The sequence below is a fragment of the Haliotis rufescens genome, unplaced genomic scaffold, assembly GCF_023055435.1.
Source record: "Haliotis rufescens isolate VD_foot unplaced genomic scaffold, xgHalRufe1.0.p SCAF_15, whole genome shotgun sequence".
NCBI lineage: Eukaryota > Metazoa > Mollusca > Gastropoda > Lepetellida > Haliotidae > Haliotis > Haliotis rufescens.
The window spans coordinates 26,496,280-26,522,778 of record NW_025963835.1 but is presented as its reverse complement, the minus strand read 5'-3'; the positions used below and the strand labels follow the sequence as shown (position 1 = coordinate 26,522,778).

The window sequence follows — 26,499 nt, the reverse complement described above, 5'->3', positions numbered from 1 at the left end:
GTCTGGCAGAAGTAGTTGAGGGAATTTGATAATATGAGTATGTCCAAGTTGACCAATGACTTAAAGAAGTAATCAAATTGGTTAGTTCGAAAAGCTTGATGGTAAAACTAATTACTATGGAAGTTGGGGAATGACCATTATGACTCATTTCTCATGATGTCAAATGTGATTTTGGAGGGAGGAGCTAAAATTATCATCGATAGTATTTTGTTAGTTGTCCGAGAGTGGGGCGGGGAGTCGGGAGCATACAGCTGAACAGAACGGTTCACTGTGGTTTTGGGATCCCGAGTCAGAAAAGAAGTAGAGTTAACGTTCATCAGAAAAACCATCAGGCTCTTCAACCATCATCTAGGTATGTGTTGTATTTATATCAGGCAACAACAAGAACATAGCTGAGGACCATGTGTGCATATTTATGATTAATTCTATCATAAATAAAAAGGACTGGAGCAAACCATCTGACTTGTGATTTTGAGAGAGCTACATCATCCCTAGAACCAAGGAGTGGTACAAGTGACCATAGGTAGAAGGGTAAAGTACCTGGAACCTAAGGTTACATAACAGTGGTATGCATCAACCAAGTCACGAGCCTGACCTCCCAACCCCATGAATCGCCTCTTATGACAAGGATGGATATCTGAAGACCAATTATAAACCTGATGTTCACGGGGGTACTTTGTAGGTGAATATGCTGGACGCCCTCATTGACTACCCACTCTCCCATAGTGAGGAGCAGATCACATACTAGAATACTATTATTACTATTCTTATTATCATTTTTTTATATCATCATCATCATCATCACATCATCATCATCATCATCACCATCATCATCATCATCATCACCACCACCATCATCATCATCATCATCATTATTATTATTATTATTATTATTATTATTATTATTATTATTATTAAGACCTGTCACCTTTCACTACACAACTTAAAAAAATAAGTTTGGTCTTCATTATTATCATTAACCTGTTCAGCTTGAAATGTCATATATCTTCGAGATAACTGATGATTTTAAAATGGTGCCCTTTAACAAAGCTTCAGTCAATAGACGTGATGCAAAGTTGTGACAGATTGTCCTTTCTGCAGCTGAGAGTGTGTGTGTGGGAGGGGGCGTAATAAGACAACTTGATGGGAAGGAGCTAATGCCTGACATCCAGGAGCCACAGATGTTTGCATTTAATACTCATGAGTACAGAGGGGCCGCCAACCAGCCGTGGATCACACTGGGGTCAAATTGGGATTGAAACCCACGATTATCCAATCCTAACACGGATGAGGGACACATCGCTACACAGTGGCTTGAGAGACCTTGAAAAAGACCTTCAAGAAATTCCGCAGTGAAAGCAAGACAAGTGACGGTTATGAAATATTCAAACAGAGAGAGTGTTTCAGTTTATTAGCGTCAAGTCTGTGCATGTATTTATCACATTAAACTTGCTAATCTGAAAAAGCTGTTGAGAGCAACTCAGACATGCATCTTTATGGTAATATAATGGAGTGTGATGATGGGGGTCCCTGGTTCAGAATGTTTTAAACATCGGACAGATGAACTGACGTGCTTAGGGACAGACTGTTATATATTACTCAACAGATGATAAGGACTACCCGATTCTTTCATATTGCTGTAGATAATCTGTGATGGTGGTCCCTGACATGCCGAGGGACAGACTGTTATATATTACTCAACAGATGATAAGGACTACCCGATTCTTTCATATTGCTGTAGATAATTTGTTATGGTGGTCCCTAACAAGCTGAGGGACAGACTGTTATATATTACTCAACAGACGATAAGGACAACCCAATTCTTTCATATTGCTGTAGATAATCTGTGATGGTGGCCCCTGACATGCCGAGGGACAGACTGTTATATATTACTCAACAGACAATAAGGACAACCCGATTCTTTCATATTACTGTAGTTAATCTGTGATGGTGGCCCCTGACGTGCGGAGGGACAGACTGTTATATATTACTCAACAGATGATAAGGACTACCCGATTCTTTCATATTGCTGTACATAATCTGTTATGGTGGCCCCTGACATGCCGAGGGACAGACTGTTATATATTACTCAACAGACGATAAGGACTACCCGATTCTTTCATATTGCTGTACATAATCTGTTATGGTGGCCCCTGACATGCCGAGGGACAGACTGTTATATATTACTCAACAGACGATAAGGACTACCCGATTCTTTCATATTGCTGTAGATAATCTGTTATGGTGGTCCCTAACTAGCTGAGGGACAGACTGTTATATATTACTCAACAGACGATAAGGACAACCCGATTCTTTCATATTACTGTAGTTAATCTGTGATGGTGGCCCCTGACGTGCAGAGGGACAGACTGTTATATATTACTCAACAGACGATAAGGACTACCCGATTCTTTCATATTGCTGTAGATAATCTGTGATGGTGGTCTCTGACATGCTGAGGGACAGACTGTTATATATTACTCAAAAGACGATAAGGACTACCCGATTCTTTCATATTGCTGTAGTGATCTGTGATAGTGGTCCTTAACTTCTTTTGAGTAATATAAAAGTACAGTGAGAAAAGTAGTTATCCAGCTTGATAATGATGTAAGAATCTACATCAAAATGTTTTTTTATGCAATAACTTATGCAATAAATGCAATAAAACAGAAGTTGTTATCCATTATGTACATTTCTTACTTACTCGCCAATCTAATGCCAATCAAACAGCTAGAAAGTACAGTGTATTCTTGCTGAGTAGAAACATTTAAAGCGGAAGAAACTCTTATGTAGATACTTTCCTTTGGTCCTGGCAAGCTTTCTATATGATTATCATTATTTTATATCTGATAAGTGGAGTCCTAAGTAGAAAACCTGTTATCCAGAAACATTTCCTTGGTCACCAGAGACATGTTAAAAGGAAACTTTGACTTGATAGGTGGAATAGCAGTCAGTGTGGTTGTACGCACACTACTGACTAAGGCGTCAATACTCAGTTGGGTAAGTTACAGACAACTGGAAGTGCTAATCCCCACCAGACACTAACTGCCCTGAACACTCAATGTCATTTAGACAGTGGTAAATTGTAACAAATGTTATATTTGGGATAACACTTTCTTAGTAAAGTACAGATACTCGTACTTTTTGGGTTGAGTCCCATCCGGTAGATTCTCTAATAATTTGTGAAAGTCCATGAACCATTTGCAAATATTCGATTTTTGGATTATTCTCTCGAAGTATATCTATATTAAAATCTCCTGCAATTACAGTGTACATATTCATATCAACTCCGTTTCCTATTGATTGATCAATTAGTTCCCAATACGCTCTTATCTGCACGATAAACAATACCAATTAAATAATCACGAGCTTTGCATTTAACATGTACCCATATCGCCTCTAGACCAACTATAAGAAGCTGATCCATATATTTGACATACATATTACCTCTGACGTAAATAGCTACGCCATCCCCTCGAGTTGACGAGTCTTTCCTAAATGGAACCTGGCACCCAGGAATAATTATGTCGCTGTCGTGTATACACGTGTGTAACCATGTTTCAGATATGCAGATTACATCATAACGTCTAAGTTCAACTTCAAGGACATCTAGTTTGTCTTTAATACTACGAACATTTAGATAAATAATATTTAAATCTGTGATTATTAAGGGGCTTATTATTCCGGGATTAAGATATACATATCCACAGCAGAGGTACAGTATTGAAAGGAAAATTGAAATATGAATTATATAAGCAGAGAGACTTAAAAAAATGTATGAAGATTATAAATTTTGATTCGTGTTTAGTATGAAGATACACTGCAAAGGAGCCCCCCGCTTGCCTGCATTGTGCTACATCAGCTGCCATTGAATAAACTGAGTTTGCAGGAAAGCAGTAGGCTCCAACAAATTCAAGCGTACAAGTATCATAAAATACACATTAGCGCCAGCTTGGCGTATGAACATAATAAAGTCAAATGGCAATTCTTTTTGTTGAAGTGAACATTAAATAGCAAAAATGAACAAACAAATAAAAAGCAAAATTGAGAATGAGATAATTACCATTACCTCAGATGAGAAAATAAATCTGAAAGAACAGGGAAACAGTTATTTACGGAACCCTTGTCTGTGGGTGAATTCAATAACTTGTTTATAACGTAACCCAGTACCCAATTCAGAAACATCGAAAAACTACTAGCCCTCTCATCATAATGTTTTGCTATATGGCCATTATGTAACATGGCGAGATGCACCAGCATCCTGTTTTCCCTCAACCAAATTATGTAAACTTGAAAAGTAGCACATTTTCAAATGTGGATACATGTCCAAGGATATCAAGCAGTTGCCACATGTGAGGTACGTTCTGAATAATTGTTATCTTTATCAAAACGTTGATTAGACACATACAATTACCATGTGTTACCACAGGACTGAAATTTTTAAACTCAATTACCACAAATAATAGTAAAACGCTTCGTGTTGCATAACATACTTGATCGGGCATCTGATATCATGCATTGAACTCATAAGTTATAAGTCGTACAGTAGTGTAGCTTACTTATTAATTATACTTAAAAAGTATCACTATGTCTGGGTTATCAAGGTATGTAAATACGTTGTACTTATAATGATGTATAACCCACATAATATAAATAAAATATTAACCTTCACCCTTAACATGCTTAATGCACATTAAGTTTTTCATGTGCAATAGTGAACTGAAACCTTATTGGTTTATAAAATCTAAACGTGCAAACATGTATCAACTTATAAATGTTTGATACAATGATTATTAATAACTTAATCCCCATGGTGTAAGATGGATAATTATATTAGTCCTTAATTCCATGTAACTGACAAAAATCAAAATAAATTGAAATCATAATCACCGTCTTAGCGGATGTTGAGTGACTTCACACAATTCCTGATAAAAAACACTTTGTTTATACAAAGAACAATTAGAAATATCCGGACAACAACCTCGTACAGCATACACCTTAAAAAACATGAACATGAGAGAATATGGAGAGAATAGCACACACCTTGGTTACCAAGAGTGAGTGAGTGAGTTGGGTTTAACACCGCTTTTAACAGTATTCCAGTTATATCGTGGCGTGTCAGCTTAATGTGGGAATAAAGCTCGAAGTGATGCAGGTCCCAGACGTTTACCACTTCAGTGAAACCCAAGAGCATGGGTATGGTGCTGACAAACCTAGAAACATAATCTGGGTGAACCGGGATTCAAACCCACAATCATGGGTTTCTGGCGTGCCCAAGGGACACAACTCTGCACAGCAAATCGCGGCGCCTTAGACGACTGGGCCACCCGTGCCCCCTTAGTTACCAAGAAGATAATATGCAAGTTAGTTATTGTATATTTTCTTTCAGTGACCATGATGTGTATTTAGGCTTTATGACACTACATTGTGTATTTACTAACTTTGTCACCAGGTGTTAGTATCCATTGGTTGGAAGTTCCCCCCACCTCCAGCCCTCTCCAACCAACCAACCAAGCAATCAATTCCCAATCCACACCCACCCACCCACACACAAGAAAAATAAACAGATGACATTCAACACTGTCTGAAAAAGATCCTCGGATAACAATAATAATCACTATTTCTATTTGCATATCGTTCATATCATCCAAATATTGTGAACATAAGCGATAGTGAAAACCTGTCACAGATTATTACCTAGACCAATGATTGGTCATTGATTATCATCAACAATCTTGGATACATTGAATTCCACAGCTTTTGGGTGAATGAAGATGGCAAAATGAATACTTATCATTGCAGTCACTGTTTAACAATATAGTCCTGTTGTACTCGAGTGGCAATCAATAATTACATACCATTCAGGTTTCCAGTCACAAGGCGGTGAGTGAAGATGAGTGAGTGAGTGAGTTTGGTTTAATGCAGTTTAACAGTATTCCAGTTATATCGCGGCGTGTCAGCTTAATGTTGGAGGAAAGCCTAAAGTGATGCAGGTCTCAGACGTTTACCACTTCGGTGAAACCCACGAGCATGGGTATGGTGCTTACAAACCTAGAAACATAATCAGTAATATGAAAGTGATATGAGAGAATCTAGTGGCCCTTAACTTCTTTTGAGTAGTATAAAAGTGATATCACAGAATCGGGTGGTCCTTAACTTCATTTGAATAATATGAAAGTGATATGAAAGAATTAGTTGGTCCTTAACTTATTTTGAGTAATATGAAAGAATTGGGTGGACCTTAACTTCTTTTGAGTAATCAGCTGTAATATGAAAGTGATATGACAGAAATGGGTGGTCCTTTACTTCTTTTGAGTAATATGAAAGAATTGGGTGATTGGAGTGGTATGTAAAAGAGGATGAGCCAGGGATGTTTGAGGCAGATTCTGTTTTCAGTCAGTGCTTCAACCCTTAAAGGGAGGTGGGGTAGCCTAGTGTTTCAAGCGGTCGCTTGTGTCACTGAAGGCCTGGGTTTGATTCCTCACATGGATAAAAATGTGTGAAGCCCATTTCTTGTGTCCCCAATCCGTTCACTCTTTTAATCCTAGGTGTGTCTAATGATAATTGATGTTTCATTCAAAGCAAAAGTGTGTGAGATAAAAAAAAAAAAAATTTTTCGACCACAGAATTTTTTAATTACATATTATATTTATCCAGTTATCATAATAAAACACAGCCTTTACAGATTATAAGCTCCACACATACTACTAGTAATCATGTTATGTTTTCATGATGTGGTTCAATTCAGTGCAGAACATTGCCGTAACAGGCGTATATGCTTGTCGTAAGAGGTGACTTAACGTCGTCAGTCTTGATGATGTGGTTGATGCATGTTAAAATATCTCAATTGCATGGATCGATGCTCATGATGTTAATTACTTGATTGTCTGGCCCAGACTCGATTATTTACAGACCGCCGTCATGTAGCTGAAATATTGCTGAATGCAGCATTAAACAACAAACAAACAAACAGTGCAAAACTACTTTGATTAATTCCTGAATGTTCTTTTTCAATGCATATGTACATATGAAGTTTGCATTCCGAAGACCGCTTCCATACTTTAGTACATAGAGCGTTTGTCCAGAGAGCGGAATGTTGGATTCCAAGCGGCAGCATACCAAAAGAAGGACTTATCTGCTTGGAGTCAGTATACTGTGTCTGAATATGGTTTTCATGTTAAACTGCTGCATGGTATCGCAGTGGGCTAGGATAACAACAATGGCATTAGTCAGGACTAGCACAAGCACACGCACGCACGCACGTACACACGCACGCACGCACGCACGCACGCACGCACGCACCACACGCACACACGTCTTTTTTTTATCTTTTTAAAAAGCTGACTACATATCCAGGTGAGCTACAGTGCCTACTATTTGACTTTTTGCATCATAACCTCCTGCAGCCTCTTGACAAAAAATAAAGATGGCTTAAATATCAAAACAGAAAGAACCTGACTCATAGAAAGTAGGCTCTAGCAGCATGTGGCAATTCGTCTCTTACCAATAACATGATGAAAACAGGAAAAGATGAACCAGTTTAGGACATGCTGTAAAACAGAGGTGAGGTGTCAACGTTATCGGGAATTTATATGTCCATACCCCTACTTCACAATCTCCTCAGCTGTGGGGAAGGAAGCTGCAGTAGATTTATAATTAGCTGCGGCTTTCCCTTATTACCCGATATTTTGTGGTGAGATTAGCTAGATGTGGTTGTGCCATTCCCACGAGTCCTGGTTAATCTGAAGATTGCGGTAGAATCTCCATCTCCCGGATGGCTAACAATTCTTCCTCACCTCGAGCGGCTTAACAGGCAGTTTGCCAGTTGGACAAGGTAGGCGCCATGTCTCTGTCTTCTTATGTTGATTTACAGCTTGATGTTGGATCTTCTTTATAGTTACAAGATCTTGGTTTCAACAATCTACCACTTAGAGGATTTACTGTAATGCTGATGTCCATTTAAGTGATTAGCCAGAACATTCGTGTTGTCCCTGTGTTTCTTGCTGCAAGTTCTTGATGTTGGGAAACTTTTTTCCTGCAGCCTAAAACAACTGCAAAATCATACTGACTTATGTACCATCATATAACACTGAGGATCCAGGGTAGAATAGGTCTCCAGCAACCCATGCTTGTGGTAAAAGGTGACTATGCTTGTCGTAAGAGGTAACTAACGGGATGGGGTGGTCAGGCTCGGTGAATTGGTTGATCCAATTGAGTGGATCGATGGTTATGATGTCAATCACTGGATTGTCTTGTCAAGACTCGATTATTGCTGAGTGCGGTGTTAAACAGCAAACAAACAACAAACAAACAACAACAACATACTAACAATTGTACGTTTGACTAACACCACCGTACCTGACCGATGATAGACCATTATAGTCTGGAAGGTAACTCAAGGTACTGACGTTTACTACAATATCTGAAAAACTATCGGACCTACTCCAGTCAAAGTTGGTATGAGATTATTAAACAGTCATACATAACTGGATATTACATTTGAAGACAATCGGTGCATGAATACAAAATCTGTCTATTTAGCTATAACTATATTTCATCAACAACCAGGCCTGTTCTGACCCGTGATGACATTAGCCAATCAGAAGGCAGCTTTCTCGTGCTTTACGGCACTAAATTCAAATTGGCGACAACGTTTTGAAACATATTTTGACAAATTCTCGATTAAAAATTTGAAACCTGAACAAAAGGAACATTCTGGAATGGTAAATGTATGGTCTAGATTGTATGGATTCAGTCGTTAAACCCGTAACTATCATTTGGAATACCCTGTGTTAAAGTTTTCGAGGTTGCATGATTAGAAATCACATTCCGACTGTCACTTTCATGATCTGGTAAGCAATGCCTTGATTGGTCGAATGTAAGGTCGTTCTGACATGACCCCTAATGGGATGTCCTCAGATCTTTGTTTAGCGGGAGCGAGAACTAAGATCTGATTTTAATGAGATTGCCTTAAATCCAATCCAGACATATAGGTACCTGCATTCTCTGTAGATTGTGCTGGTTTCCCTGTGGGATTCTGGGTTAGAAGTGGTCTCCAGCAACCTCTGCTGGTCTCCCTGTGGGGATTCTGGGTTAGAATTGGTCCCCAGCAACCTATGCTGGTCTCCCCGTGGGATTCTGGGTTAGAATTGGTCCCTAGCAACCTATGCTGGTCTCCCTGTGGGGATTCTGGGTAGGAATTGGTCTCCAGCAACCTATGCTGGTCTCCCGGTGGGATTCTGGGTTAGAATTGGTCTCCAGCAACCTCTGCTGGTCTCCCTGTGGGATTCTGGGTTAGAAAAGGTCCCCAGCAACCTATGCTGGTCTCCCTGTGGGATTCTTGGTTAGAGAAGGTCCCCAGCAACCTATGCTGGTCTCCCTGTGGGGATTCTGGGTAGGAATTGGTCTCCAGCAACCTATGCTGGTCTCCCGGTGGGATTCTGGGTTAGAATTGGTCTCCAGCAACCTCTGCTGGTCTCCCTGTGGGATTCTTGGTTAGAGAAGGTCCCCAGCAACCTATGCTGGTCTCCCTGTGGGGATTCTGGGTAGGAATTGGTCTCCAGCAACCTATGCTGGTCTCCCGGTGGGATTCTGGGTTAGAATTGGTCCCCAGCAACCTATGCTGGTCTCCCCGTGGGATTCTGGGTTAGAATTGGTCCCTAGCAACCTATGCTGGTCTCCCTGTGGGGATTCTGGGTAGGAATTGGTCTCCAGCAACCTATGCTGGTCTCCCTGTGGGATTCTGGGTTAGAATTGGTCTCCAGCAACCTCTGCTGGTCTCCCTGTGGGATTCTGGGTTAGAAAAGGTCCCCAGCAACCTATGCTGGTCTCCCTGTGGGATTCTTGGTTAGAGAAGGTCCCCAGCAACCTATGCTGGTCTCTCTGTGGGGATTCTGGGTAGGAATTGGTCCCCAGCAACCTATGCTGGTCTCCCCGTGGGATTCTGGGTTAGAATTGGTCCCTAGCAACCTATGCTGGTCTCCCTGTGGGGATTCTGGGTAGGAATTGGTCCCCAGCAACCTATGCTGGTCTCTCTGTGGGGAATCCGGGTTAGAAAAGGTCCCCATCAACCTATGCTGGTCTCCCTGTGGGATTCCGGGTTAGAATTGGTCTCCAGCAACCTATGCTGGTCTCCCTGTAGGATTCTGGGTTAGAATAGGTCTCCAGCAATCTATGCTGGTCTCCCTGTGGGATTTTGGGTTAGAATTGGTCCCCAGCAACCTATGCTGGTCTCCTTGTGGGATTCTCTGTTAAAATTGCCTTGATTTTATAACATTTCTGAATGTTATGTTGAAACAAATGTATACACTTATGATTATGTAGGTTGAAAATGATTTAGATAACTAGCCTAGCCTGAAAAAGATTGTTATATATTCTGTGATTTATGAAAATATGTTTAATATTTAACACATTTTTGGTTTAAGATTTTATTTTAATAAATTAACTTGAGGTTAACACTCCTGTTAACCTTTTTTCTATCTCTGTGTATACTGATCGAGAAAACCTCCACAAAAGACATGGTAATTACTTATTGTTGAAGAAATATTATCATCGACAATAGACAAAATGTTTGATGTGATCATTGTGATTTATTAGTAAAATGTTTTATGCTTAAAAATCCCTGGTCATGTATAATGAGTTCTACCAAAACATGATGTACTTTTACCAGGAACAATAAAAATTATTTTAAAAAATAAAAAAATGGACAAATTATAAGTCAACCTTAGATGTCATAGAATTTATTTGGTCTATTTCTTAAATGTTTAATAGCAAGCAGATGATCATTGAACAACTCAGCTACCATAGCTATCAAACAAGACGACAGTAAACACTTCAATGGAAGCAGCAAACATAGTGGAGAATTGTGTTTTGCTGAAAATCCCACGTAATATTGACCATAAAAACACATTTATGTCATGCTCTTTCAAAAGACACAAAATAGTATGATATTGATTTTGTAGAGTCCTGGGTGGTAGTTGGAGGAGATGAGTTGTGTTGTACAGTGTGTGTCGTTGCCCATGATGAAGCCATGTGGATGTTGGGCACAAGCAGCCTGCTGTCACGGATCCAGGCATCACGTGGCAAGGCATGTTTTCTGTCACATGGTTTTGAGGAAAGATCAAATTATTGTTTGTGTTTGGCATGTTTTTCTTGTCTTGAGTACAAGTCTGTGAGTTTGCGGTGTTGTCAATATATCACTACAGCCTTTTCTGGCTTCACCTGTCATATAAACCTATTGATTGGGATCTCTATTAAGTAAGAGAGTTCTTTCTATAGGCATTAAAACCTATTGTGAGGTTTTACTTTCAAAGTAAAACCTATTATGAGGTTTTATTTTCGTTTGGGAGGTTTTACTTTGAATGTAAAACCTCAAATCCCAGGTTTAACAAGTAGCAATTCAAAATTTTAATTCAATTAAAATTGAATTTCATGTGTACAGTTCCGCATGGACATTTAAAAGCGACATCACTTCAGAGTCTCTGGTGAAAGGACAGCAAGGTTTCAAAACACGTGCTTTTGAACAAGTGCTTATCAATGCTGCACAATTTGCACGTGCAGTAACTGCTAGCCGTTACGTCACAACTACCTCTATGTAACAGTTGGATTGTTTAAAGTCGAAAATCTTGTAAAGCAAAAAAGACCTTTAAAATTTGCAAACTTTCATTTTGAAAAGTTTAAAAGAAGTGGAATATTGCAACACAAACATTGAGAAACCGAAGATTTCACTTTCATTTAAAAGTAAGTATTTTGGTTGTGTTTTGTTGTTGACACATCCAAGTGCTCTTGAACGCCTGGCAAGTCAGCAAATTTCACTTGCAAATTATGATATCACGTCTTCAAGGAAGCGCTATAATGAAGCGCCTCATTTATAGATGCTCGTTATAACATGTAATCAATTTATTAGTATGGAAAAACACTTTCCCTCGGTTTTGGTAGACAGAGCATGCCCTGGGGGTCAGGAAAAACCGCAGGGGCTTTGCCCCCTTGATTTTTCCCTCTTCCCAGGGCATGCTCTCTACCAAAACCTTGTAAGCGTGTTTTCTCCAATACTTAACCCATTCCTTCCTGGTGAATATCATCTGACCTGTTTTCATGCGTATCACCATATCACATCTTGGTCAATATCACCCTTCACATCTTGCTCAATATCACCCCTTCACATCTTGGTCAATATCACCCCTTCACATCTTGGTAAATATACCTCCAACAACCACTCTCCCCCAACCCCCCCCCCCCCATCACATTGTGATCAATATCACCACCATCACATGTTGTCAATATCACCACATCACATCTTGATCAATATCACGCCTTCACATCTTGATCAATATCACGCCTTCACAACTTGATCAATATCACCCCTTCACATCTTGATCAATATCTCCCCATCACATCTTGATCAATATCCCCTCCATCACATCTTGGTCAATATCACTGTATCACATCTTGATCAATATCACCCCTTCACATCTTGGTCAATATCACCCCCACATCACATCTTGATCAAAATCACCCATCACATCATGGTCAATATCACCACATCACATCTTGGTCAATATCACCACATCACATCTTGGTCAATATCACCCATCACATCTTGGTAAATATCACCACATCACATCTTGATCAATATCTCCCCATCACATCTTGATCAATATCACGCCTTCACATCTTTATCAATATCACCCCTTCACATCTTGATCAATATCTCCCCATCACATCTTGATCAATATCCCCTCCATCACATCTTGATCAATATCACCCCTTTACATCTTCATCAATATCACCCCTTCACATCTTGGTCAATATCTCCACATCACATCTTGATCAATATCACCCCTTCACATCTTGATCAATATCACCACATCACATCTTGGTCAATATCTCCCCATCACATCTTGATCAATATCACCCATCACATCTTGGTCAATATCACCACATCACATCTTTGTCAATATCACCACATTACATCTTGGTCAATATCACCCATCACATCTTGATCGATATCTCCCCATCACATCTTGATCAATATCACCCCTTCACATCTTGATCAATATCTCGCCATCACATCTTGATCAATATCACCCCTTCACATCTTGATTAATATCACCACATCACATCTTGGTCAATATCACCACATCACATCTTGGTCAATATCACCCATCACATCTTGGTCAATATCACCACATCACATCTTGGTCAATATCACCACATCACATCTTGATCAATATCTCCCCATCACATCTTGATCAATATCACGCCTTCACATCTTTATCAATATCACCCCTTCACATCTTGATCAATATCTCCCCATCACATCTTGATCAATATCCCCTCCATCACATCTTGATCAATATCACCCCTTTACATCTTCATCAATATCACCCCTTCACATCTTGGTCAATATCACCCCCACATCACATCTTGATCAATATCTCCACATCACATCTTGATCAATATCACCCCTTCACATCTTCATCAATATCACCACATCACATCTTGGTCAATATCTCCCCATCACATCTTGATCAATATCACCCATCACATCTTGGTCAATATCACCACATCACATCTTTGTCAATATCACCACATTACATTTTGGTCAATATCACCCATCACATCTTGATCAATATCACCACATCACATCTTGGTCAATATCACCACATCACATCTTGATCAATATCTCCCCATCACATCTTGATCAATATCACCCCTTCACATCTTGATCAATATCTCGCCATCACATCTTGATCAATATCACCCCTTCACATCTTGATTAATATCTCGCCATCACATCTTTATCAATATCACCCCTTCATATCTTGATCAATATCTCACCATCACATCTTGATCAATATCACCCCACATCTTGGTCAATACTGCATTTAAACATTATATCTCTATTTTTCATTGGTTGAGAAAGGGTCACATGACCTTCCTTAAAACACTGTATTGCCTTGAGACCCACCCTGCTGGGCAGCAATCCAAGTGGTATTGCCCTGCAGGATTAAGACTCAAAGGAGAGAAAATGTTTCAGCGAGATTTCAGCGCAAGGCTTGTTGTGTTTCATCTCCTGTGACTTCCTGTGACAACTCATTCAACTATTGTTGAATTTGAAAGATTCTTGTTTTTATATTATGTTGTACAACAATTATTGACCACAATTCAGGCAATATCATTTTTATGGACCCATAAATCTTGGTCAATATCAAGACGACTTAATTGGATAAGGTTATCAGACTTCGTGACTCAGTTGATTGCATGAGATCAAGGTTTGAATAGATCCTGGGGGACCTGGTTCAAATATGTCACAGGGCCTGGATTAAATTACAGTATTTGACGTAATAAGCGCCCCGCTCTAATAAGCGCCCACGGCGATATTTGCTAATATATTGGCTAATGAACAATCCCAATTAGCACCCCTTCCGATTGATCAATGTACACAAGACCTATTATTCGTGTATAATACACACTCATGTGTAATATGCACCCTTAATTATGGGCAATAAAATTCTGGAAAAATATATCTGTCGTATATAAACATTTCAGGCTGTCAGCATAAACCACGAAATTTATCTTTCAACTCTGTTTTATAATAATATTCCAATAAGAGCCCCCTATTTCTAATTTTGAGAGCACCCTGGGCACATATTACGTCGAATACGGTAGTTCCTCAGGACCTAGGTTAGAAAATGTCCCCAGATATTTTAACTCAGGTCCCCAAGACCTATTCTAATCCAGGTCCCCGGGTCACCAGGATCTATTCATCACCAGGTCCTGGGGACCTAGTCTCACCTTGGTCCTGGGGATCTGGACTAGAATGGGTGCTGGGGACCCAGGTTAACCCCCAGGTCCCAGGTTAGAATAGGTCCCAAGGATCTGGAGATACTGGTTAGAAAAGAGTGGTTGTCACGTCAGATCTGAATCAAGTTTTCCTCAAGAATTCATCTTGCTATCTGTTGAGGAGTGACAGCATGTAACCAGTGCTCCAACACCAAGTTTGTTCTGACAGTATTGCACTTATTTACATTGCCGAGAGTAATTGGGTTGAAAATGTCATGGTGTTATATGACAGTAATAAGTGACAGAAGTAATATCAGTTTATTTTAGGAATATGCTGGACTGTTGAAAGATATAACCAAAGCATTAATGCCTTTTAAGGAGAGACAGTGTTTCAGCATAAGTAAAATTGTCTGAGGTGTATAATTTAAAATTGTGCAAAATGTATTGTTAGGAATTGAAAGTTAAAAGACATTTGCAATTTCACAGAGATCAACCCACTGTTCAAATTTCTGTCACAAAGGAGAAAGTCCCAATCCTTTGAAGAGACTCTTTTCTTTTACTATCCTGAGGGCATTTGGGGTCAGAATAGGTCCACAATGCCTGCTTGTCGTGAGAGCCGATCGCCATTAAACAGAATCAACAGGTCAGGCTCTATGACTTGACTGATTGTGTGTCATTGTGCCTGTATTGGACATTGATCAATGGCATTGGATATAGCCTGTCGCAGACTTGATTATCTTCAAACTGATGGGATATAGCTGGACTTTTGGTATTTTCTGTGTTAGAAAACGAATAAATGAAACAATATTTCTTTATGCAGTTTATTCATTAAAATCCTCTTACTTCTCTTCCTCGTTAATGATGTTTCTAGGTTTGTCAGCACCATACCCGTGCTCATGGGTTTCACCGAAGTGGTAAACGTCTGAGACCTGCATCACTTCAGGCTTTCCTTCCACATTAACCTGACACGCCGTGATATAACTGGAATACTGTTAAAAGCGGCGTTAAACACAATTCACTCACTCACTCACTCAGTATTAAATAAACACTGTATGACACCAGTGTGCTGTCATCATCGTTCCTCAACTTAATAAGGGACCAGATGATGGATAATAGTGGTGGATCATGAAATCAATATATCATGAGAACCTCTAAAACTCTTAAGTAGCTTTTGTATAGAGGGATTACACATGCTAGTTTTGTTCATTTCCCTTTGTCAATCCCTATTACAGCCACAGCCCTTGTAGTGTACATGGGATTTATGAGTGAATCTGTCCCGGTGCAGATCGGCTTGTCTCACACATCCTGATGAAGGCATTACACTGTACTGTCCCTGCAGCTGCAAACTTACAGCACTTTGAGTGGACTCAAGAAACAAAATCTTATGAAGGCCAGATCAATTAAATTCTATAATGACAACAACCAGCAGCAACAACCACTAATGACCAAAAACAACCAACAACCAACAACCAACAACCAAAACAACAAACAAGAACAACCACCACCACCACCACCAACAATCAAGAACAACAACCAAGAACAACAAACACCAACAACATCAACAACCACCACCAACAACAACCAACAACAACAACAACTAATGACAACACCAAAACAACCAACAACCAAAAACCAAAACAACAACCAAGAACAACCACCACCACCACCATTAGCAACCACCACCACCAACAACAACCAAGAACAACAAACACCACCAACAACAACCAAGAACAACAAACAACAACAACCAACAACAGCAACAAGCAACAACCAAAAACAACAAACAAGAACAACACACAGCAATAACCATCACCACCAACAAGCAACAACCACCACAAATAACAAACAAAAACAACACACAACCACCACTACAACCACCACAAATAACAAACAAAAACAGCACACAACCACCACTACAACCAACAGGCAACAGCAACCAAAAACAGCAACACCAAAACAACTAACAAACAACAAATGCCATCATAATCAACAACCACCACCACCAACAACAACAACAACAACCACCACCACCAACAACAACAGCAACAACAACACAACATAATAACAATAATAAAATGATAAATACAAAACTCTTTGGAAATGTCCATATACAGCCTCAGACCAGAAATATATATAAAACAATATAAACACCAGAAACCTATCATCGTGGGTTTGAATCCCGGTTCACCATAATTATGTTTCTAGGTTTGTCAGCACCATTCCCGTGCTCATGGGTTTCACGGAAGTGGTAAACGTCTAAGACCTGCATCACTTGGGGCTTTCCTCCCACATCAAGCTGACATGCCGTGATTTAACTGGAATACTGTTAAACAGCGGCGTTAAACCAACTCTCTCACTCAATGCACAATTAAGCATTAATTGTATTCGTCACATTCCACATAACGTCTCACTAACTATGCCATTTAATGACAAGTTTGGAATGAAGGGAAGGTCAAAAAAGGGTTTGATTCCTTTGAAATTCACCTGCATCCTACACGTTTTTTTATTATAATATGTTGAGAGTTTTGACTGATCTTTATAACAGTATAAAGTAAAGATAAATCTTTAGATTTTGATATATCTCAATATGCTGTGAGATGAATTTAGTTGCCAGGAACATTGTATAAACAAACCTGTTGTTTCAATGCACTATAAATGCTTGAAGCATCTATTCAGATGTCGTTGAGGACGACATTCAAGCAGCTTCAAATGACACCCATGGTGACATTCACTTTGATTAAGCCCACTGATTCTAATAAAAGAAATCTTGAGAGAATAGTTTGAAGCCATTTAGATGTTGATGACTGTTCCTTGCATATTAACAGACTTCACACACATTTCAAATATCATCAAACTGTTAATTTGGTTTTAATGAAACTCTGCAGTTTATCTGATTACTTTCATTCGATTTAAAAACTTGTGTATCGTAGTTATTTGATTTCTCTGATACAATATTGGAATTAGCTGCGATGATGTCTGTTAAGTCTCAAAGATTGTAGAATCAGATCTGTAATTGAATATTAGTTTCTTTGATGCAAAGCCCGGGGGTAAGAGATCCGATTCCAGGTCTTCAATACTTGCAGTCTCATGAAGGTACTGATGGTGTATGATGTTTAGTACATAGTAGGGCTGGGACAAGTCAAAATTTACTACCCAGGTACCCACCCCCATACTACCGACCCTACCCGGGTACCCGCTGTAGGTCTCAAGAGAAAGGTACAAAATGTCGGATGGAATTTTTTTACCATAGCCCTGGCAAAACGTATTTAGGTACATGTATTAAACAATCTGGTCATGCATACACTGAGGTTGACTTTATTTATATCTTTATTCAACCATATGAAAAGTCAGAAAGAGTTGATGCATTGTCAGAAATCATTAGCGACCTGTAGTCTAACCACTGAGCTGTACTGTATAGATTATTTGTCATTAAACAATAGGGGCGGTCGGGTAGCCTAGTGGTGAAAGCATTCACTCGTCACGCCGAAGACCCTGGTTCGATTCCCGACATGGGTACAATGTGTGAAGCCCATTTCTGGTGTCCCCCGCCGTGATATTGCTGGAATATTGCTAAAAGCGGCGTAAAACCATACTCACTCACTCACTCACTCATTAAACAATATATCACGTGACTAACAACGGGTCGGGGTAGTACTGTGGGTACCCAGGTCCTACTCAGGACCCACCCGACCCTGGTACCCGAGTTACCCATCCCAGCCCTAGTACATAGGCGGTAAAAGTGCAAGGAAATAACATTTCACTTTGCTTTGAGGTTAAATATATATTTGTTCAGCTTTGTCTCGAAATATAAAACAAAACGAGATAATTGTGACTGAACTTTGTGTGAATGACGTGGAGATCTAACTAAGTTACTTCAGAGATGACGTCTTTGCATTGGACATGATCAAGTCTTTGAAAGGCATTTAGAAGTGATACACATTAGGAAGGGAATTTATGGATGTCGACTTCTTTAAAATGAGGAACACAACATTTGAGGAATATGCCTTCTCCTTCATCAGGTGAATGAATGCTATGAGGCAGAGAGCATATATATGTCCATGTAAGAACAACAAAAGCAATAAGATAACAAAAGGTGGAAACTTAATAAGGAAAGCCAGCAGATAATTGGCGCTGATAGGTGATTAGCAATAGACAATGGACGCCCACACTTTACAGTAATTAGCGCTGATAGTTGATAGTTATGGACAACTAGAAGCCTGGACTTAAATTATTAAGCATATTCACCTGATGAAGGAGTAAGAATATACTCTGAAACGTTGTGTTCCTCATAATAAAGAAGTTGACATCCATAAATTTTCTTCCTTATTGAACATGATGTTGAAAGAATTATAACCAGGTAATTTTCATATTTGTTTTTTTATTTGTTGAAAATTGGGATTGACAAAAGTTAGGGGGGACTGGTAATTTTTTATTTTTTATTTTTGATTGCCAGTCCACCCGGTCTGGCAGTTTCAAAAGCCAGCGTGAACACTGGTGTGACATCTCCACCCTGTGACTATATTCCTGTAGGGAGCTGTCTGGCACATACTCCATTTAGAGCTCCCTCCTTGGTGTCGTGGGGCGGTCGGGTAGCCTAGTGGTTAAAGCGTTAGCTCGTCACGCCGAAGACCCGGGTTCGATTCCCGACATGGGTACAATGTGTGAAGCCGATTTCTGGTGTCCCCCGCCGTGATATTGCTGGAATATTGCTAAAAGCGACGTAAAATCAAACTCACTCACTCACTCCATGGTGTCGTGGATAGAATGTGTGCCTGGCTAGGGGAAGGTCGTGGGTTCAATCCCCGGCCTCATTATATCAAAAGATGTTGAAAGATGGTACTTGTTGTTACCCTGTCTGGCGTTCAGCATTAAGGGACTAAAACAAGGACTGGTCAGCTTGGAGACAGTATACTGTGTCTGAGTGGGGTATTCATGTTAAACTGTGGCATGGTAGAGACAAACAGACACACACACACACACACACACACACACACACACACACACACACACAACGCACACATTAATCTTCAGCACAACATAAGCTCCATTACGACTCGCCTGACTTCATTTAGAACAGTGACAAGGGGCTAAAAATAGGACTGGTCAGCTTGGAGTCAGTATACTGTGTCTGAGTGGGGTATACTTCTTAAACTGTATCATGGTAAACACACACAGACAGACAGACACACAGACACACACACACACACAAACACACACACACACTAATTTTCAGCACAACATAAGGTCCATTTTGACTCACCTCACTTCATTCAGAACAGTGACAAGGGGCTAAAACAAGGACTGGTCAGCTTGGAGTCAGTATACTGTGTCTGAGTGGGGTATGCTTGTTAAACTCTGGCATGGTAAACACACAGAGACACAGACACACACAGACACACAGACACACACAGACACACAGACACACACACACACAGACCCACACACACACACACACACACACACACTAATCTTCAGCACAACGTTATGCTCCATTTTGGCGCACCTCACTTCATTCAGAACAGAGACAAACAAGACCAATATACCGGTACTTGCTGCATCTCCTATGAGTGGGTTTGCCAAGCATGGTAAAAAAACTGTCACTGAAGTGTCCATTTCCTCACCAAACATGTTTCCTTTGGGGACATGAAGCTGATGTGAAATTAGATCCAGCAGTAAACTATTTCATTCATGTATCGATCAAAACTATTTCCAGGATATGATGACCAGTATAGATTTCCTACCATCGTAGGTGGGTCTTTGTCTATAATTGGTCCATTGGTCTGTTAGTCAGGTATTTGTTTAATTTTCATACTCTGTTTATCATTGTGAAAATAGCATCCTTTTTTTGGCCTTTGTAAATTTGAGAGAAAATTTGACACCTTGACAGTTCCTAATCATGTGATTTGTCTATTTTTGTGTCGAAAACATGTCGAGTTGACGTCACTGTAGATTATAGAATCTGTTGATCAAAGTAGGCTGAGTGTGTTTTAAGACTGCAGATAAAAATATAACAAACATGCAGACATTTCAAAACTTATAATTAATCAACAGGGATATGCTGGGAGGGGAAAATGTACGTTGCCTTGATTATAGAAGCACTGGTGGTTCTTCACTGGATAGATCACAGCAGGTAATAAAGCAAAGAAGCCTGCGGCTAGATGGAGAACAATGCCCCCCATCCCCCCCCTCTCCTGCCTCCGTACTAGTGTTGATGTTATCACAGTGGTGTCGCAACACCTTGGATGTGTAGCAAGCACCTGCTGATAAGCTCACTACGTCTCTGGGGACAGTTGCAGGGTCGTCTGATAATGGTGGTTAGTGATCTACTGCTGCGCTCCAAGGACGATGGGGAAATCATACTTCTGAGAAATCTGTTGTTTATTAAAGTGAGTGAGTGGGTTATGTTTAACACCACTTTGAGTTATTTATATACAAGATTAGTAAGTGAATTAATCTACTCATATGCAGAAATGGTTATACCCCAATATGGGTTGTTTTTCTCAAAATGAAAAGAAAATGATCGTTTCTTTATAAATAATATATTTTATCGTTTGTAATTTATAGTATAGATAGCATAGGTGGCAACTACTATTGCTGACCAAAAGCATCTCCCTCTGCCTTGCCAAATTAGTAAGGCCATTGTGGCAGCTTTCGCCACCGACCTAAATGTCGACTACCGCTGCCAGGCCAATACACGTGGCAGTTGGTTAACTTAAGCTATTTTTACGATTCCATGGCTGAAAAGTTGGGAAAGACAAGGTTCCCACTGAGAAGCAGGTAACCCTGGAAAGGTTCCCACTGAAAAGCAGGTAGCCTTAAGTGCGAGCAGTAATTTGGAAGCAAGTTAATTTGTTACTAGCAGGGTAGATCACACCACAAGTTGAAAGCACATTGTCAATAGTGTTCGCAGTGGTACAAACATACTTTGTCTAAGACACTGCAGGGTTAGGTGGCGGGTAGGCTCGTCACTCTGGTGGCCTTGGTAGATTGTTTGTTGATTATTGTGTGTAGTTCTATCCGTAACCCAATGGTTTGGCCATCTTGCGCTAACTATTTGCCCATCAGGTAGGCCCCAAAGCTAACCTCACCAGCTGCGTCTGTGAAAAGCTGAAGAAAATCGCGGTCTACCCAGAGTTGATTCGAAAACAATGTAAACCAGTGAGAAATGTTGACCACATTCGTAAGTATTCCTTGACCCAGTTGGGACAGTGCTGTTTTCGTAGGGAGCCTTCAGTGCAGATCGAGAGATATCTGCAGGCTGTGATTGGAGGATATTGTGTAAGATTTTTATGTCTTTTAAATGTACATCCATCCAGTTATTAAAACTGACCATGTTTTTCTATATTTAGTACTGTCTTTTTCAACATGATGACTTATGCTGAATGTGACCACAGCTATTTTCAAGTAGGTGACATTTTGTGCGAAACTGGGGTGGTGTGTTTAGCTTCCTGTACTCGGAAAAGGAGCTGGCTAAGCTAGGCATTATTTTTGTTTGTGTTTGGCGGTTCCATTACAATATGGTTATTGTCGGTGTTTGTTTTTTTAAACAACCTTTTCTCATGGCAAGCAATCAACTCTTCGCATTTATTTTTCATTTAATTCTGGTCTTCAACAACTTTACAAACTGATGGGGGGACACAATTGGCCCAGTCGTCTTAGGCGCTGCAATTAACTGTGCAGAGTTGGACCCCTTAGGTTTGTCAAAAAACTGATTGTGGGTTCTTATCCCATCACCATACACATGCCTTCATCCCACATCAAGCTGACATGCTGTGAAATAATAAAAATACTGTTCAAAGCGGCATTAAACCGAATTCACTCACTTCCTCAATTGAGGAATTAGCTGTGAGGTGCATCCCCTGCCAGAAACCTATGATCGTGGGTTTGAATCCCTGATCTGTCCTCATTATATACCGTATTCAACGTAATAAGCGCTCGGGGCACTCTCTAAAATCTCAAAAAGGGTCTCTTATTAGAATATAATTTGGTGAGAAAAAAACAGAGTTGAAAGCCTGAAATGATACAAAAGAAAAGTATGTGCGTATCATACACGACAGATATATTTTCCAGAATTTAATTTCCCATATAATTAAGGGTGCATATAACACACGAGTGCGTATCATACACGAATAAATATGTCTTGTGTACATTGATCAATCGGAAGGAGTGCTAATTGGGATTGTTAACTGTCAAAATCAGCATTAAACAATTCTCACTCATTCATGGCTCTTTTGACAAAACAACGCTTAGAGAGCTTGGTAAATTAAGAACATATTTGATAACAGATTCCTAGTGTTTATTAGAGGAAATATGGTAAATGAGATGCTAATTTATGGATAACAACTTCTTTATTAACTGTAAAGGGGACGTTTTGGTATAGATACTTATACCGTTGTCAAGCAATATACAGTAAATAAAGAAGTTGTTATCCATAAATTATCTCTACTTTATCATCCGACAACTTCTAAGTAATGCCAATCAAACAGTTTAAATGAGATGCTGTTCAAATGAGATACTGTTTAAATGAGATACTGTTCAAATGAGAAACTGTTCAAATGAGATACTGTTCAAATGAGATGCTGTTCAAATGAGTAACTGTTCAAATGAGATGCTGTTCAAATGAGATACTGTTCAAATGAGATGCTGTTCAAATGAGATACTGTTTAAATGAGATACTGTTCAAATTAGAAACTGTTCAAATGAGATACTGTTCAAATGAGATGCTGTTCAAATGAGTAACTGTTCAAATGAGATACTGTTCAAATGAGATGCTGTTTAAATGAGATGCTGTTCAAATGAGATACTGTTTAAATGAGATACTGTTCAAATGAGAAACTGTTCAAATGAGATACTGTTCAAATGAGATGCTGTTCAAATGAGTAACTGTTCAAATGAGATGCTGTTCAAATGAGATACTGTTCAAATGAGATGCTGTTCAAATGAGATGCTGTTCAAATGAGATGCTGTTCAAATGAGATACTGTTCAAATGAGATACTGTTCAAATGAGATGATGTTCAAATGAGATACTGTTCAAAAGAGATGCTGTTCAAATGAGATACTGTTCAAATGAGAAACTGTTCAAATGAGATACTGTTCAAATGAGATGCTGTTCAGATGAGATACTGTTCAGATGAGATACTGTTCAAATGAGATGTTGTTCAAATGAGATGCTATTCAAATGAGATGCTGTTCAAATGAGATGCTGTTCAAATGAGATGCTGTTCAAATGAGATACTGTTCAAATGAGATGCTGTTCAAATGAGATACTGTTCAAATGAGATACTGTTCAAATGAGATACTGTTCAAATGAGATACTGTTCAAATGAGATACTGTACAAATGAGATACTGTTCAAATGAGATGCTGTTCAAATGAGATGCTGTTGAAGTGAGATACTGTTGAAGTGAGATACTGTTCAAATGAGATACTGTTCAAATGAGATGCTGTACAAATGAGATACTGTTCAAATGAGATACTGTTCAAATGAGATGCTGTACAAATGAGATGCTGTTCAAATGAGATGCTGTTCAAATAAGATACTGTTCAAATGAGATACTGTTCAAATGAGATGCTGTTCAAATGAGATGCTGTTCAAATGAGATGCTGTTCAAATGAGATACTGCTCAAATGAGATGCTGTTCAAATGAGATACTGTTTAAAGGAGATACTGTTCAAATGAGAAACTGTTCAAATGAGATACTGTTCAAATGAGATGCTGTTCAAATGAGATGCTGTTCAAATGAGTAACTGTTCAAATGAGATGCTGTTCAAATGAGATGCTGTTCAAATGAGATGCTGTTCAAATGAGATGCTGTTCAAATGAGATATTGTTCAAATGAGATGCTGTTCAAATGAGATGCTGTTCAAATGAGATACTGTTCAAATGAGATACTGTTCAAATAAGATGATGTTCAAATGAGATACTGTTCAAAAGAGATGCTGTTCAAATGAGATACTGTTCAAATGAGAAACTGTTCAAATGAGATAATGTTCAAATGAGATGCTGTTCAAATGAGATGCTGTTCAAATGAGTAACTGTTCAAATGAGATGCTGTTCAAATGAGATGCTGTTCAAATGAGATGCTGTTCAAAAGAGATGCTGTTCAAATGAGATATTGTTCAAATGAGATGCTGTTCAAATGAGATGCTGTTCAAATGAGATGCTGTTCAAATGAGATACTGTTCAAATGAGATGATGTTCAAATGAGATACTGTTCAAAAGAGATGCTGTTCAAATGAGATACTGTTCAAATGAGATACTGTTCAAATGAGATACTGTTTAAATGAGATACTGTTTAAATGAGATGCTGTTCAGATGAGATACTGTTCAGATGAGATACTGTTCAAATGAGATGTTGTTCAAATGAGATGCTGTTCAAATGAGATGCTGTTCAAATGAGATGCTGTTCAAATGAGATGCTTTTCAAATGAGATGCTGTTCAAATGAGATACTGTTCAAATGAGATACTGTTCAAATGAGATCTAGTTCAAATGAGATGCTGTTCAAATGAGATACTGTTCAAATGAGATACTGTTCAAATGAGAAACTGTTCAAATAAGATGCTGTACAAATGAGATACTGTTCAAATGAGATACTGTTCAAATGAGATGCTGTACAAATGAGATGCTGTTGAAGTGAGATACTGTAGAAGTGAGATACTGTTCAAATGAGATGCTGTTCAAATGAGATACTGTTCAAATGAGATGCTGTTGAAGTGAGATACTGTTGAAGTGAGATACTGTTCAAATGAGATACTGTTCAAATGAGATGCTGTACAAATGAGATGCTGTTGAAGTGAGATACTGTTGAAGTGAGATACTGTTCAAATGAGATGCTGTTCAAATGAGATACTGTTCAAATGAGATGCTGTTCAAATGAGATACTGTTCAAATGAGATACTGTTCAAATGAGATGCTGTACAAATGAGATGCTGTTCAAATGAGATGCTGTTCAAATGAGATACTGTTCAAATGAGATACTGTTCAAATGAGATGCTGTTCAAATGAGATGCTGTTCAAATGAGATGCTGTTCAAATGAGATACTGCTCAAATGAGATGCTGTTCAAATGAGATACTGTTCAAATGAGATGCTGTTCAAATGAGATACTGTTCAAATGAGATACTGTTCAAATGAGATGCTGTACAAATGAGATACTGTTCAAATGAGATGCTGTTCAAATGAGATGCTGTTGAAGTGAGATACTGTTGAAGTGAGATACTGTTCAAATGAGATACTGTTCAAATGAGATGCTGTACAAATGAGATGCTGTTGAAGTGAGATACTGTTGAAGTGAGATACTGTTCAAATGAGATGCTGTTCAAATGAAATACTGTTCAAATGAGATACTGTTCAAATGAGATACTGTTCAAATGAGATGCTGTACAAATGAGATGCTGTTCAAATGAGATGCTGTTCAAATGAGATACTGTTCAAATGAGATGCTGTTCAAATGAGATGCTGTTCAAATGAGATGCTGTTCAAATGAGATACTGTTCAAATGAGCTTTAACCAAGCTCACTTCTCTAAAACTGTGATCAGATACCATGTGTTGCAGACTAAGCTGTGATGGTGTGTACCTGATACAAATCTGATGCTTTAACACATGTGGGATGCACAGTCAGACAGCTGTCCCATAGAATGTCAAGTCATCTATTTTTCATTCAGAAAATCAATAGCTGCTACGAGGAAGTTATGGTCATTTTGAGTTAGCAAG

The 26,499-nt window shown here is 39.1% G+C and overlaps 1 protein-coding gene across 2 annotated transcripts in view; it reads left to right on the top strand.

Annotated features, from left to right (window-relative positions):
* The first annotated feature begins 7,681 nt into the window (after nucleotides 1-7,681).
* LOC125380111 overlaps nucleotides 7,682-26,499 on the top strand; it is a 55,877-nt gene continuing 37,059 nt past the window's right edge. The window contains exon 1 of one of the 2 annotated variants that reach the window (XM_048396403.1): nucleotides 7,682-7,834. The gene's annotated coding sequence lies outside the window, so the exon portion shown is untranslated. Of the gene's footprint in view, nucleotides 7,835-26,383 lie in introns of those variants that run through there. The other variant, XM_048396404.1, reaches the window with a different exon arrangement.